The 14985-nt window shown below is 43.9% G+C and overlaps 1 protein-coding gene across 5 annotated transcripts in view; it reads right to left on the bottom strand.

Annotated features, from left to right (window-relative positions):
* LOC124237635 (tyrosine-protein kinase Tec) overlaps positions 1-11141 on the bottom strand; it is a 123255-nt gene extending 112114 nt beyond the window's left edge. The window contains exon 1 of one of the 5 annotated variants that reach the window (XM_046657515.1): positions 11013-11141. The gene's annotated coding sequence lies outside the window, so the exon portion shown is untranslated. Of the gene's footprint in view, positions 1-10708; positions 10788-11012 lie in introns of those variants that run through there. The other 4 variants (XM_046657511.1, XM_046657512.1, XM_046657513.1 and 1 more) reach the window with 4 other exon arrangements.
* Positions 11142-14985: the final 3844 nt, after the last annotated feature.

The following is a 14985-nucleotide window of genomic DNA, read 5'->3' as shown; positions in this document are numbered from 1 at the left end:
CTACATGGCTCATATCAAGCTCCTCAGCTTTTTCTGGTTCCTCATTAATAATTTTTACATGATAATATGGTGAAATTGTAATATTTTTATATCCTGGGTTACACAAACTATATTATTACAATTAATTTCACCTGTTGCATTTTGCTTTTTTCAATGTGGCTCCTAGAAACTTTTAAATTACATATCTGGCTCACAGAATATTTCTATTGGACCGTGCTGCTATGAAGACGTTTTAGGATCTACAGGGTCAAGGGGCGTGGAGTGATACCCAGAGGAACTGATTGCTTCCGTTCTGTTTGAAGCAGACATTTATGTTTTCTTCTAGGTGTCCTCTGTTTACCAGGAGGGAAATTAAGAGAGGGGGAGGGAAGGAGGATACCCCAGTGCATATAGGTCAGTAGAGCTCGGACGGCTTGCTCTGGAGTCAGACTGTTCTGTTCTGAACTCTGGCTCCACCACTTCAGCAAATCTCCCTGAATCTCCCTGAGCTTCAGGCTCTTCATCAGGAAAAGGTTGAAAATGATCTTGCCATACTTCACAGAGCTGTTGGGAGGATTACATGAGATAATCTATGCAAAGAGTTTAGCATGGAGCCTGGCACATCTTACGCACCCAATACACATTAACTACTGGGAGCAGGCGGGCATTATTTGAGAATAAAGAAGGTGCGGATGAATGGTCTCCGGGTGTCACTGAGCTCGGTTTGACGTGGCACAAGACGGCGCACCCTGTCCGCGTGTCTCCTCAGGAAAGACCAAGCAACTGGTCTTTCTAGACCAAAGAGTTGGATGGGAGTATTTCATTCAATCTTCTATGCCACTGATAAATATATTTGCTTTTCTCTAAGTCCATTATGTCTAAGTATATTGACAAAACTCAGATGCTGAAGCACCATGAAAACGAGTAAGATAGCATTTATGAATTATCTGTAACAACAGCTAAGATTTACTTAGCTTTTTCATTCCAAGTCATATACTTAGTGAATGTCTTAAGAGTTTACAATAATACCTGAATCTCTTTCTTGAGTAAAAAACTAGAATGTCCATCTGCATGTACAGATAGATTCACTTTACCTAAATGCACTCTTTACCAAACTCCCCTGCCAATGTGCAGAGACTTGAGACCAACAGTTTGGCTTTTTAGTGTCCCAGCAGTTTGTTGACTGTAAACTTGGAGTTTCCGCTGTGTACTCCCTGTTCTACATCGTCTATTTCAAAAAATAATAATGAGACTAATTTACTCCCATTTGTATCCTGAGAAATGTCCACCTACGCCTAAGCTTTGTTGCGTCTTTCCCCCCTGTTCCTGATTTGTAAAAACGTTTCTCCCAGCCTCCCACTGACTCAATTGATTTAATTGCCTTTGTGCAGTCTTTTCAAAATCACTTCGAAAATCACAGTTTATCCCTAGCTTCCACAATTATTTAATGCTCTTTAAGAACTCTAGTGAACTTGCCAAACATGATTCCCCCTTACAAAGAAGAAGCCTATCCCCCTGAAAGGTTCTATTTGCTTAAAAACTGGAAAATCCACTTTCCTGACACATACACACTCATGCAGAATTTACTTTAGATTCCACTTGTTCCACAAAGTCCAAGAAAAACTCCACAGGTACTACATTAAATTTACCCTTGGATTCTCAGCAAGCCACTACGCTCCATGAGGCTCACTTTTCTCATCTATAAAATGGGCATAATATAGACGCCCTTTGCCAAAGAGAGTGAGCCAACCCATTATTCATGAATGTGCATAAAACACTCTGAGTATAAAACACTTAAAGTCCTTTACAAGCATTAGGCCATGAATCTTTCTGAAGTGGACTGTTAATTATGCATCATTATGCTTTGTTTAATAGATGGAAAACCTGAGGCGGGGTAACATAATACCAGTTAATAGCTAACTTAGAAATCCAGCCCAGGCTTTAAACATTAGACAGAAAGGTGTCAGGGGGAAAATCTGAATAGGAATTCACTCTGCTCTGGTTCTTTATCAAGAAACTACATCAACGCGCAAACTCCCTAACGTTGCTGGCTGTCCTGCCACCTACTTCCTCATGCAGTCCAGGAATGGGAAAATGGGTGGGAAGGTTGGAGCTCCCTATGCAAGAATTTATAATGCCGTCCTCTGCTTACTGGAAGGTTTGTGAACCCTAGACCAGGTACTGAGGTCAAATGTAGTTTCACAGGTGTCATAACAACCTCTGCACCTTTTATTACTGATCCCTGGGAACTCTTCCTACCAGACATCCACCAACTGAAATGAGGCTATAGACATTACCAACAAAAGCACGGCCTCTGCAAATGGAGAACCCTCTGTCAGGTTACTCTGGCTTTATTATCTGACCTACAACTGAGTACATAACATGCCTCAATAGCTCCAGCTAAACCTTGGTCTTCACACAAAGGTGATACAGTTGATCTGAAAGGTCAAGAAAGAAGATAATGGAAACTTTGTATAACTTTATGCAGCTAGTGAGCTTTTTCAAATTATTATTTTATGTCCTTCTGACAATGATTAACAGAAGTTAGAAATCCTTAATCCCAGAGTGATATTTTGAGAAATAGTCCCCAAGGAAATAATCTCCAAAAGGGAAAAAGTATACCAACACTACTTAAAAATAAATAACATAACCCCAAATGTTCAGCAATTGGGGAGTGTTTCAAAATAGCATTGCATAGTAACAAGACAGACTATCACCCAGCTGTTAAAAATGATAATCAGGGGCTGGCCCGGTGGCCCAGCGGTTAAGTGCACACATTCCGCTTCGGTGGCCCGAGGTTTGCCGTTTTGGATCCCGGGTGTGGATATGGCACGACTTGGCACACCACGCTGTGGCAGGCGTCCCACATATAACGTAGAGAAAGATGGACACAGATGTTAGCTCAGGGCCAGTCTTCCTCAGCAAAAAGAGGAGGATTGGCAGCAGACGTTAGCTCAGGGCTAATCTTCCTCCAAAAAATATAAATAAATAAAAAACCTTCTAAAAAAATGATAATCATTCCTACAAGAAAATGCCTATACAAAATAATGTTACCCTAAGAACATTATGTCTAAACTAATTATAACCTTATAAAGTAATTGCATATATATATATATATATATCTCAACATTATAGAATTTTGAGTTACATAAACAGTTGCACGCAATGCTCCTTAGGTTAATTACTACATAGATAGTTGCTAAAGACTTTTAAAAAGTCAAATGATGACAGAGATGACTGAGAGGGAGTTCACCAAGATTCTCTCAGGAATGGTTTTGGCATCATTTTTAATTTCTTCTTTGTAAGCTTCAGTATTGTTTACATTTTTTATCAATGAATATATAAAACAACAATTTTCTTTTTTCTTAATGACGGCAGGGAGAATCCAAAGAGCACACTGAGAATCGGAGAATCTCAGTGGCATCTCGAGATCTACCATTGTCTGGGGGAGGCGGGAAGTTGCACCACCAGCTCTGAGTCCAAAAAACCTCTTTCAGCTACAACTCCAGAACCTATGAACAAGAATTCTTTCAGGCAATGCTTCTATATCTGGTTTAAATATGTAACAAATAAGTTAACAATCCTTAAAAAAAAATTTTAGTATTCATACCTAAATTTACATATCTAACAGCATTCATTACTCAGTTAAATTGTATTTCTGTTTCAATGCATGGTTAAAGGATCAAGCACTTTTATCACTCAAAGCAGGAAAATAAAAAAGAAAACCCACTGCCTTCTATGAAACAAAAATAACCCCAATGGTAAAAACTAACTTCACTGCATGCTTAAATTATATTTGCAGAAAAATAAACCTTAAAATCACTCCTTTGTAGGGGGAAAAAAAAAAGCCACAGCTTCATTTTCAGGGCAGTCCCGTGGAGATCTCACAAGTTGTGGCTGAAACATAATATTGGGGAATCCATGAGGATGTGAGAGTTTCTAAGGAAAGAGTAACAAAAAGACAGTGGGGGAACGCTATTAGAGACAAAGAGAAGACGTTAAAATGTTCTCTTGTTAAATTAGGCTAGAACTTCACAAAAATCAAAGATAAAGGGAGTAGGATATTTGACAAGGAGTTCTACATTATAAGTATCTCATACAGTATACGACAGTTTAAACTGTCGCTTTGATACACTGTAGCTAAACTTCTCAAGAGCTTTTAACCTTAAAAAATAAATGACATGTTGTTACAAAAGGACAAATATGTATATTGCTGAAATCCAAAGAGGTCTTCCTCCTCCAGAAACATAAAACTCAGAGAACTGGACAACTTCATCAGCACATACTTCCCTCCCTCCTCCAAAGCCACTCTTCTTAGCCACAAAATCCAAGACAATCACAACGCTATGCTAAGAAAAAAACATATGGATGGAAAATAATAATAATAAATAATATGAGAAATAATACACTTAGGAAAACTTACATTGAATGCCCTAAGCTTCAGTCTATATAGCCAAAGTGAAGCGAAACTTTAACCAAGAATTTAATAACTTTAGGCTATTGGGTACAACTTAGATAATTATGATCAAGTATCTTTTTTTTCCTTAACTGTCAAGTAGCCACAAATATGTGGAAAGTTCATTTGATACATTGATCAAGTATTTATTAGGCGCTGTGCTCTTCCCTAGGAGAGTTTACAACCCAGCTGAGAAGACAAAAAGGACTTATGTAAAGCACTCAGTACATTAGAGAAACACTATACTGCATGGAAACAGAGGCTGCGACGGCTTCAAAGGTTCTATTTAGAAAAGGGAAGGATGCCTGTGGAAGGAAGCACAGAGGGAGAGACGAACCCTGCAGGGATTCCCATTTGCCAAGCTTTCGTTCATAGTGGAACCCAGTAAGTTCCAGCTGAGTAAGTGTTTTCTAACCATCTTATCCTTCGCTGTCATCCTCCAGAGAGCAAGTCACTACTGCACACGCTCCACTATAGCAATTGCCACCACCGATGTTTTCTGGATTTCCAATACATAGCCAACATCCCGGCAGTATAGAGCTTTGCATTTTCTGCACAGATAAGAGGGTTTGGGAACAATGCTCTTCCTACTTCAGTGGAAGCTGACTCTTGCGGTCATGACTCTGTATGTAAGCATAAATTCATGTTGATGTTATCAAGCTACTGCGATAGAATGCTGGAAGGTTACACTGCATTAGGGGAGCCTAAGGAATGACTCAACTGGTTAAAACAGGGTTGGGAAAATTGTGATCATCCATGAGGAGCAGGATAGGTCAGTCATCTCTGCTCAGCCCAGCCAGAAACAGGAACTTGGTGCATTCCAAGAAGGGCATGAGTTTTGAAACAGGAAGAGAGGAAGCTGCTGCTGGTAAGGCAATCGTGTGATAAACTGGCCTCCAGAAGGAAATAATGATAACCTCATTGAGACCACATGGCCACCAATGACACCAGACCCACCTTTCAGATTAAAATATTAGACTTACAGAAGCTGAGCTTCACTGAAGGGTAAGACAGTCAGAGGCCAAGGGGACAGAATGAGTCCTCCAAGACAAAGTGAATTTGAGAAATAGAAACAAGGGCTCTACAAGCAACAAGCTATATACTACCCAAGCTAGGGCTAGAGAGAGGTTTTGCCTCCTGTGACAACTGTGACCAATTGGTAGTGGATGCTTAGAGTGGTATAAGGAACCTGAGGTCCAAACTGGGCTCAGTGAAAGAATATGCTCAGACTGGTCAGAAAATGTTTACTGTTGGTAAAGGTAGGGGAAATGGCAGCACCGTGCCAGGGCTGAACCATGCTAGTCTCTCAGTCGAGGTTGGTTAAGAAATCTATATTCCAGGGGCCAGCCCAGTGGTGTAGTGGTTAAGTTCACATGCTCCGCTTTGGCAGCCTGGGGTTCGCAGGTTCAGATCCCAGGTGCAGACCTACACACAGCTGATCAAGCCATGCTGTGGTGGCAGCCCACATACAAAATAAAGGAAGATTGGCACAGATGCTAGCTCAGTGACAATCTTCCTCAAACAAAAAGAGGAAGATTGGCAATAGATATTAGCTCAGGGCCAATCCTCCTCACAAAATAAGAAAGAATGAAAGAAATCTATACTCCAGGCACCAATGGCAGATTGAATGAAACCCTCTACTTTCTCTCCCTCCTGAAAGTCCAACAAAGGAATTTTTTTTTCCTTAATGTATAAATCCACAAGGATGGGGAGAATGAGAGAAGAGACAACAGTAGAAACATTTTGGTGGGTGAGGTGAAGCCAAGAAATAACCTGATCTATACCACAGAATCTCCAAAATGCTCAATAATCAAAGGCATTGGGACCCTCTACAGTGAGAGGGGTAGGCTAAAATAAAGTGGATTGAAAGCCTCTTTAAAAAGCAGCTGGACCTCCCAGATCCCTTCAGCCACTCTGAGCAGATAGCTGATTGCCCCCTCCCTACCCCAGCAAGAACCCCTGGAGTTTCTTCCCCACCTTCTCCCCGAGAGAGGGTAAAAATGAGAGGGTTTCTGGATTGGGATACATCAGGCACAGCTCCGGTGTTTTCCTGGGAACGCCGTGGAGGGGAATATGAAGATGCGGGAGCTAAGACTTCCAGCCCTCTTCTCCACCTCATTGCCATCACTGGCAGCCAGGTTCTCCCCTGCCGTCCAGGAAATGACTGGAAGAGCCTTTCTGAGGGCTCTCACCAGCTCAAGATGGAATGACATCAGAGGTTCCCCAAATAAAGACAGCCAGGTCACCCTAAAGCCCAGTTCCCAGTCGACAAGCACATCATCTCTTCAGCTTTTGAATCGCCCACTCAAGCATGGGCAGACAACCAAGGTATTAGAAAAATGAGAAAAGCCTCTAACATGAAAGGTAGAGACCTAAACAATTGAACAGATAGAGGCAACCTGGGGAAGCTGAGTCTGTGCAGGAAGGAACAAACTTCCATACAGAAAATCATTAAGCTCTGCAGGGAGATAAGAGCAGACACTGAAAACATAAAACAAAAGCAAGAAAGAAATAGATACACACACACCACACACACAGATACATGTGAATAAAAAAAGGAGCTTTTGACTTAAAATACTAAGTCATGAAAAACTCAGTGGAAGGATGATAAAATTGAGAAAATCTCCCCCAAAAGTAGAACCAAGAAATAAAAAGATAGATATTAGGAAAGAAAAGTTAAGAAAAGTAGAGGCTCAGTCAAAAATACTTAATATCTGAACAATAAGAGTTTCTCAAAGAGACGTCACAGAAAATAAAGGAGGAAATTACCAATGAGATAATTTAAGAAAATTTCCCAAACTGGAGGATGTAAGTTTCTGGATTCAAAGAGCCTAGCACAATGGATGAAAGCAGACCCATACCAAGACACGGCATCAGGAAATTTCAGGATTTTTGTAACCTATACATTTGTTACAGGCAAAAATTGAGGAATCAGAACAGTTCTGAACTTCTCACGGGTTGGGAGAAGTTTAACAGCCACAAGCTAGGAGGTGATGGAATAATGCTTTCAAAATCTCCATCCTAGAGTCTAAACTATCAATTTTCAGTGGAAAAAAGATAGTTTCAGGCATTTATTGTCTCAAAAAATAGACATCCCTTGCATCTTTGCCATGGAGCTCCTTGAGAATGTGCTCTACCAAAACAAAGGAGCCTACCAAGATGGAGGAAGATGGGCCACAGGCAACAGAGATCAAACACAGAAGACAGATGATGGGGATCCTCAGGATGATGCTGAAGGGAAGTCCTCAAGGTGAAAACTGTGCCCCATGTGTAGAGGGCAACCAGGCCACATTAGAGCAAGCCAGTAGGCTCAGGGACAGGTTCTTCTCGAAAATGAAACTGATAGACTATCCGATGCATCTGAGGGAAGATTTAGAAAACTAGCCAGGAGTTTAGGATTGAATTAATGATGAGTACATAAAAAACTAAGCAAATGAACAAACAAAGCAATTATTAAGTCCAAGGAAAACAAAACATTGTACTTGGCTTAGCTACGAATATTGATCTAACCAAAATTACTGTTTAACTAACGCAAGGACGGGAAAAGAAGGACGCTGTGGTTGTGTTGTGGGTTAGAGGAAAAAAGAGAGCCAACTCATCGTCTTCCACAATGGGAAGTCAACAGGTAACGCTTCAAACGGAAACACTCAACCACAAGCAATAAGTATCAAAATGACCAGCTCAAAGAATCATGAGTGGCTGTTGCTGGAGAGGGAGAAATGTAACTTGGATAAAAGTTTAAAACTAAAAATTAAAACAAAACACTGGCTTCAACCCACACACACACACATTTTCCCATTATTTGCTTTTTCTTTGTTTTCCTAATAACAATTTGTTTGGAAAAATTCCATCCTTGTTTAGCCTAAACAAAAGAAAATGTAATTTTCTACATGCAGACCACAGTAGCTGTGGTCATCTGAGCTCTGAGCAGTCAAACATGGTGGGAAAGTTAACAGAATCCAGTCCAAGGAAGGACTAGTTGAGCTAAGGCAGAGAATAAAAGCAAGCCCAGGTGGAGGCGAGCTGGGAGGTGCAGGTGAGCTGGGAGGTGGAGGCAACTACTAAGGCCCTCTCCTCTGGGGATCTTTTCAACAAAGCTATTCTCACGGCATAATCACAAGGTGCAGGGTAATTTTAGAATTGCCAGTGACCATGGGCCAATTTCACTCCTTTCTAACAGGTTCCCATGCCCAGTTTATGACCCTAATCCAACCAAGGCAGCTGGCCCCAAAGCAGTTGATCTGGGTTCAACCTCAGTCACTCCACTTTGCCTGTGTAGCCTGGATAAGAGAGCACAGTATCTGAAACAGATGATACTGTCATCAACAGATATTTGATGATACTGAGCATCCAATGCTGTGATACTGAGCATCCACAGGGGACCCAGCACCAGGCTGAGGGTCCACACCCCTGTCAACTATGTGGACCAAATCTCCCTGCCCTAAACAATAATTCTCCCTAGGGGTGGGAATCCAGAGAGAGGTGGAGTAGGGTGGAGGCTAAGGAGCTGGAAAAGCTGGGGCGGGGATGGGAGGCACCAGCCTGATCAACCCGGAGGAACCTGTAGGCAGAGGTGTGCTTGGAGGTCCAAGGCCCAGGCTCCCAAAACTCCAGACACCCAGAGGAAGACAAGGAGACCAACAATTCTTCCCCAAGCAAAAAAGTGGCCAGACACTGCCCACAACCCTTCCAAACACCCCAGTCAAGGGTCAACCTCAGGGAGCAAAGGTCTCCATTCTCTGACCTTTACCATGATTTGATAAAACATAGTCGCTGCCCTTGAGCAACAAGCTGCTGAGAAAACATGATGACTATCTTGATCTCGATACAGAATAAGCACATAAACAGGTTGAAAGTGACAGAACAGACATTAATATTCTAGATTCCTTCCTATTTGGGAAGATGTGAAAATTTTAGTTCAAGTAACTATGTGGGGCAAAGGTATTGACAACTAGAGCACAGCACTGATTTGCATGATTTACGTTACAACACTTGCCCTATACAGTTCCCCAAGCCAAAATGTACACATCCTTGTGGGAAGGATCAAGATCGTTAACATAAACACACTGAAGGAAGCAAGATGAGTTGGCAAGAGTAGTAACATATTGATCAGACGAATTGGGCTATGGGGAAATTATAGGTCTTTCCTAAACACTGAAAATGTAACTACACCCCAAAATACTTTAAAGATATATTGAGAAAATTACACACTTTTCTCCATATAAATCATGACATTCTATAACACGTGACTCTTGCCAACTAAGGAGCTACCAGTGTCACAAACCAACCTGTTAAAGCCTAAGCTTATTTGGGAAACCCATTGGTTTGTTGGGGTTGTTTTTTTTCTCCCCACCTCCTTAGGGCAGAATCATGCAAAAGAGAATAAATGCTCAGAATTTCCTAAGAGGAAAATGGGCACTCACTGGAAAAATACACAGTATATGCTCAAAACGCTTAACTATTTTGGATAACCTTCAAACCACTTAGCCACCAGCCATCCTGTTGTTCCAAGTTAACACTGAGATCAACCCTTCTAATCAAATATTCCAGTTTCCAAAGAATGGCAACAGATGAGCCTGTTTCCGTACCCGGTGCACAGCAACATGTTATTCTTCCATGAAAAGTAAAAATCAAATCAAAAGGACACTTAGGAACCGAGGAAAAGTGCACACTCCCGGGTCAAGGCTCTAGTTTTTGCAATACATGCATTCAGCAAATCGCTGTTTTCAAGATTCAAACACAATTTCCCAGATTAAAAAAAAAAAAATGTGAGGTTGGTGGGGTGAGGCGCTCGGACACGCGCAATTGTGGAATGTTTCCGTCCACTCTGCCAACTTGCAATCAAGACTGCGCTACTGCCCAAGCAAAGAGGAGGAATCAACCTTGCCTCGCAGCTGGAAAGTGAACCCAACGCTGAACTTGCTGCAGGGCGGCTTCGGCCCAGGGACCCAAGGGGAAAAGAGGCGGGTTCCTCGGCAAAGCCCAGCGCCGGAGCCCGGGAGGCGGAGAGCCAGCGGCCGCCCGGAAGGCACGGCTCCGCTGGGACGCGCACCTGTCTGTTCTTCCTGGACCGAAGGGGACGGGATCCCTCAACTGGCGCGACGCCCCGCGCTCACGGTGGTGCGAAGGGTAAAAAAATCCTTCCTCGTTCCACGAGGGTCAGTTTGTGAGCTTGCGGGACGCACGTCTGGCCGTGCGCATCCCAGTCCTGACCCTTCCCCGCCCGGATCCCGCCGTCTCGGGGCCGCCCCTGCCGGCCCGCGGCGTCCTTACCTGGCTGGAGCACGCCGGCTGCGCGGAGCCCGGGACAGTGTGCCCCGCCGCCGGCGCCGCGGAGTCCCGAGCCTGACGCCCGCCGGCCCCGCCCCCTCTCGCTCCGGCCCGCCCCCCGGCCCCCCCCCCGCAGGTCCCGCCCCCGCGGGTCCCGCCCCCGCAGGTCCCGCCCCCGCTCGCCCCGCCCCGCCCCGCCGCGGCCCCGCTCGCCCTGCCCCGCCCCGACCGGTTCCCACGGCCCTGGCCTGGGCTCAGAGACCAGAAGCCGGGCGGTGGGTGGTGCGTCCCCGCTCCCGCGACCCACCCGGAGTTTCGGGGAAGTCGCAGGAGCGTCCCTTGTATTCCAGGACGTGGCGCTGGACCTCCCTAGGCTCGGCCTTCCTACGCCAGGAGCACCGCCCCTGGAGGGCTCGGACGTCCTGGGCGCCGCAGAACCCCGAGCAGTGCCGCCTGTGGGTGACTGGGGACTTTGTCGGAATTAGGGGCCGCACCTCCCCTTCCGCTAAGTGGTGGCAGGCCAGGCAGGTGACGCGGTGCCATGGAGCGAAGCAATGAGTTTTACCAAAAGAATAAGTGTTTACTGTCCAACCTGAGGCAGTGGAGCAAATCGGATACACTTATAGGGTCACGTGTCCTCACTCTTAATATAGTAACGCCTGCTTATTCATTGAAGAACTGAAAACTGCACTTATATAAGTCTATGTGCCAGGCACTGTTCTAGGAACTTGATATGTGTTAACATTTCTAGGAGGTATATTTTATCACAATCCCCCATTTTATATGTGGTGAAAGTGAGCCATGGAGAAGTTAAATAACCTGCCTAATGTCACCTAACCAGTAGGTTGAAAGACTAGGGTTCAAATCCAGGTAGTCCTCTTCCAGAATCTGGGCTCTAAACCACTGCTATCTTGACTCACCAAACTTTGGGAGTCCGTCATGTCCCATGAACTGCTGCAGGCCTGGGGAATACAAGACTAGGGCTCTGCCCTCAACAGCTTTTAGTCTAGTGGGGGGAGAAGGACAATAAGTAATCGATAGGAAAGTAAAAAGTGAAGCCATGCGTGCGGCCGGCCAGGTGGCCCGGCGGTTAAGTTCACATGTTCTGCTTCGGTGGTGGCCGGGGGTTTGCCGGTTGGGATCCCCGGTGTGGACATGGCACGCTTGGAAAGCCATGCTGTGGTAGGCATCCCACGATTGGCATCGGATGTTAGCTCAGGGCTAATCTCAAAAAAAAAAAAAAATGAAGCCATGCACGTGTGAGAAGTGTCTTGACTGAAATAAAGCAGAGTGATGGAATTGGGAGTGATGGGGAGGGAGAGGCCATTTTAGATGTAGTGGTTCTGGAGGCTTCTCTGAGAAAGTGGCGGTGGAGCTGAAGGCTGAAGAACAGCAGAGGCAGTTAAGCTGAAGATGAAGCTGAAGGAATGACAAGTGCATTAATAATTATCATGCTTCATGCTTCTTTAGGACTTAAAAATATGCCTTCCTATATTGTCTGTCCTTTGATCATGCAATAACACTGAGAAGAAGCTGGACAAGATTCCATTTTACAGGGAAAAAAAAAATCTAATGATCATAATGGTTTACTGACTTGCCTAAAGTCATACAATTAACTAGGAAAAGGGCACGTGGTGGGGATGGGAAGAAGGCATGGATTTGAGTCAAGATGAATGAATCTAGTAAAATTTCTCTTTTGTGACCTACTGTCCCCTCCCAGCTCCAGTCTCTTCTGTCTGTTATCCAGTTCAGATCCTTGTGTGGACTAATTAACATAGTTTCCCCCAGGGCAGGTGTTTTTGAGGGAGCAGAGGCCAGGAAACTTCTGAAATTCTATGCCAAAAGAAAATGTGTGTGAAGGAGAGGGAGAGTTGTAGTTATGTAATTATGGTAAAAAAAAAAAAAAGTTGGTTTTCTCCCCAAAAAAATGCTCAAGTATGTGTACATGTAAGTGAGAGGACCTGAAACCTTCATCAAATGGACTGATCCCAAAAAAGTAAGAGCCTCTGTCCTAGGGGATTAACTGATATTGTGGTGATTAAAAGAAATGGTTTCCAACTCCCTCGGTCTGTTCCAGCTGGGTGACTCTGGTGGCTCATATTTCTGACTTAGTGGAAAGGAGGCTCTCAAAGTTTATGAAGTTTGATTGAAAGGGCAGCAAACCCACACCCTCTCTAATCCCTTCACAAAGTTTAAGGTTAAAAGAGGAAAATGGTCTCAAGAAAACCAGAGGACTGACCTGTAAACAGAACAGCTAGATCAATAGAAGTCCTTATCGTTGATAATGGGGGTGGTTTCCATAACATTATACTACTTTCTGAAGAAAGCTTGTATTATATTATCACATAAGTTAAGTAGGTGGTGGCCACAGATGTGTCATCCCAAAGCATGAGGTAAAGAATACTGATCATTGTTTTCATGAGGGTGTTGAGAAGAGAGAAAGAGAGTGAGACTATCAGAGAACTTCAACTACATCAATGAAAAAGTGTCAAACTGAACTCAGGATGTGGTAGGCTAAAAAAAAGTTAAATCTCATTATTTCTTTTTTTTTTTAAAGATTGGCACCTGAGCTAACAACTGTTGCCAATTTTTTTTCTGCTTTTTCTCCCCAAATCCCCCCAGTACATAGTTGTATATTTTAGTTGTGGGTCCTTGTAGTTGTGGCATGTGGGATGCCGCCTCAGCATGGCTTGATGAGCGGTGCCATGTCCGTGCCCAGGATCCGAACCAGCAAAACCCTGGGCTGCTGAAGTGGAGCACACGAACTTAACCACTCGGCCACGGGGCCAGCCCCTCATTATTATTTTTTTTTTTTTTTGAGGAAGATTATCCCTGAGTTAATTGCTGCCAATCCTCCTCTTTTTGCTGAGGAAGACTGGCCCTGAGCTAACATCTGTGCCCATCTTCCTCTACTTTATACATGGGACGCCTACCACAGAATGGCTTGCCAAGCAGTGCCACGTCTGCACCCAGGATCCGAACTGGCAAACCCTGGGCCACCGAAGTGGATTGTGGGCACTTAACCACTGCACCACCAGGCTAGCCCCCCCTCATTATTTCTTATGTGAAAAGTTCAAAAGCTTTAATAGAAAAGAGCATACAAAGTTTAGGCCTATATAACTCAAAACTTTTACATTGAGCCCTCATCAAAAAAAGGAATCTGTTGGTGGACTTAGAAAGATTTCTCCTGGGACCAGCCAGGTGGCGCAGCAGTTAAATGTGCACGTTCTGCTTTGGCAGGCTGGGGTTCCCTGGTTCAGACCACGGGTGCAGACATGGCACCACTTGGCAAGCCGTGCTGTGGTAGGCATCCCACATACAAAGTAGAGGAAGATGGGCACAGATGTTAGCTCAGGCCCAGTCTTCCTCAGCAAAAAGAGGAGAATTGGCAGCAGACGTTAGCTCAGGGCTAATCTTCCTCAAAAAAAAAAAGAAAAAAAAAAGAGATTTCTCGCTTCACCTCTAAGGAGAAGATTCAAACAATATGATGACTGCCTTCATTATTTTAATAAAATTGAGATACAGAATAAAAGGCATTTATATATTCTTCTTGGGAACATGGACTCCCTTCTTACAAGATATCCCCATGGCTTCTATAAAATTGGTGTGTTTAGATGAGCAATATCAGATTGACATAATTTTAGTTCCTTGAGAGAAGAAACTGCCTCTCTCTTTTTTTTTTTTTTTTTTTGAGGAAGATTAGCCCTGAGCTAACATCCACTGCCAATCGTCCTCTTTTTGCTGAGGAATATTGGCCCTGAGCTAAGATCTATGCCCATCTTCCTCTATTTTCTATGTGGGACGCCTGCCACAGCATGGCTTGATGAGCGGTGCGTAGGTCCACACCCGGATCTGAACCGGCAGGGTGCCAAAGTGGAGCAGGCAAACTTAGCCACTATGCCACCGGCCGGCCCCATGCCTCTTTTTAACTTGCATACAGATTCCACATTGTGCATAAGAAGACACACAGGACCAATCTGAAAGGTTTGTAAATAAAGTGGTGTTTGTATTTGGAGCTTCTCACACTCTAGGGGACCTAGCCCATTATAGGTGAATAATACATGTTTGTTGAATGAATGAATGATGACAACAATGATGATAATAACGCAGACCTTGTCAGTCTTGTATCAAGAGTCTGTTCCTATGTGAAGATGACATCATTGTGATGGTGTAATGTCTGCCTCTCTTTCCATCATGTACTGAAAGTAGTTACTTCTTTGGAACTATATAGAAGGAAGGAGAGAGTTTTAATTGTTGGACACAAAATCAAAAATTACACT

Source organism: Equus quagga, chromosome 3, assembly GCF_021613505.1.
Source record: "Equus quagga isolate Etosha38 chromosome 3, UCLA_HA_Equagga_1.0, whole genome shotgun sequence".
In the NCBI taxonomy this organism is placed as follows: Eukaryota; Metazoa; Chordata; class Mammalia; order Perissodactyla; family Equidae; genus Equus; species Equus quagga.
Note: the sequence above shows the minus strand (reverse complement) of the source record. Positions and strands in the feature narration are given on the sequence as shown.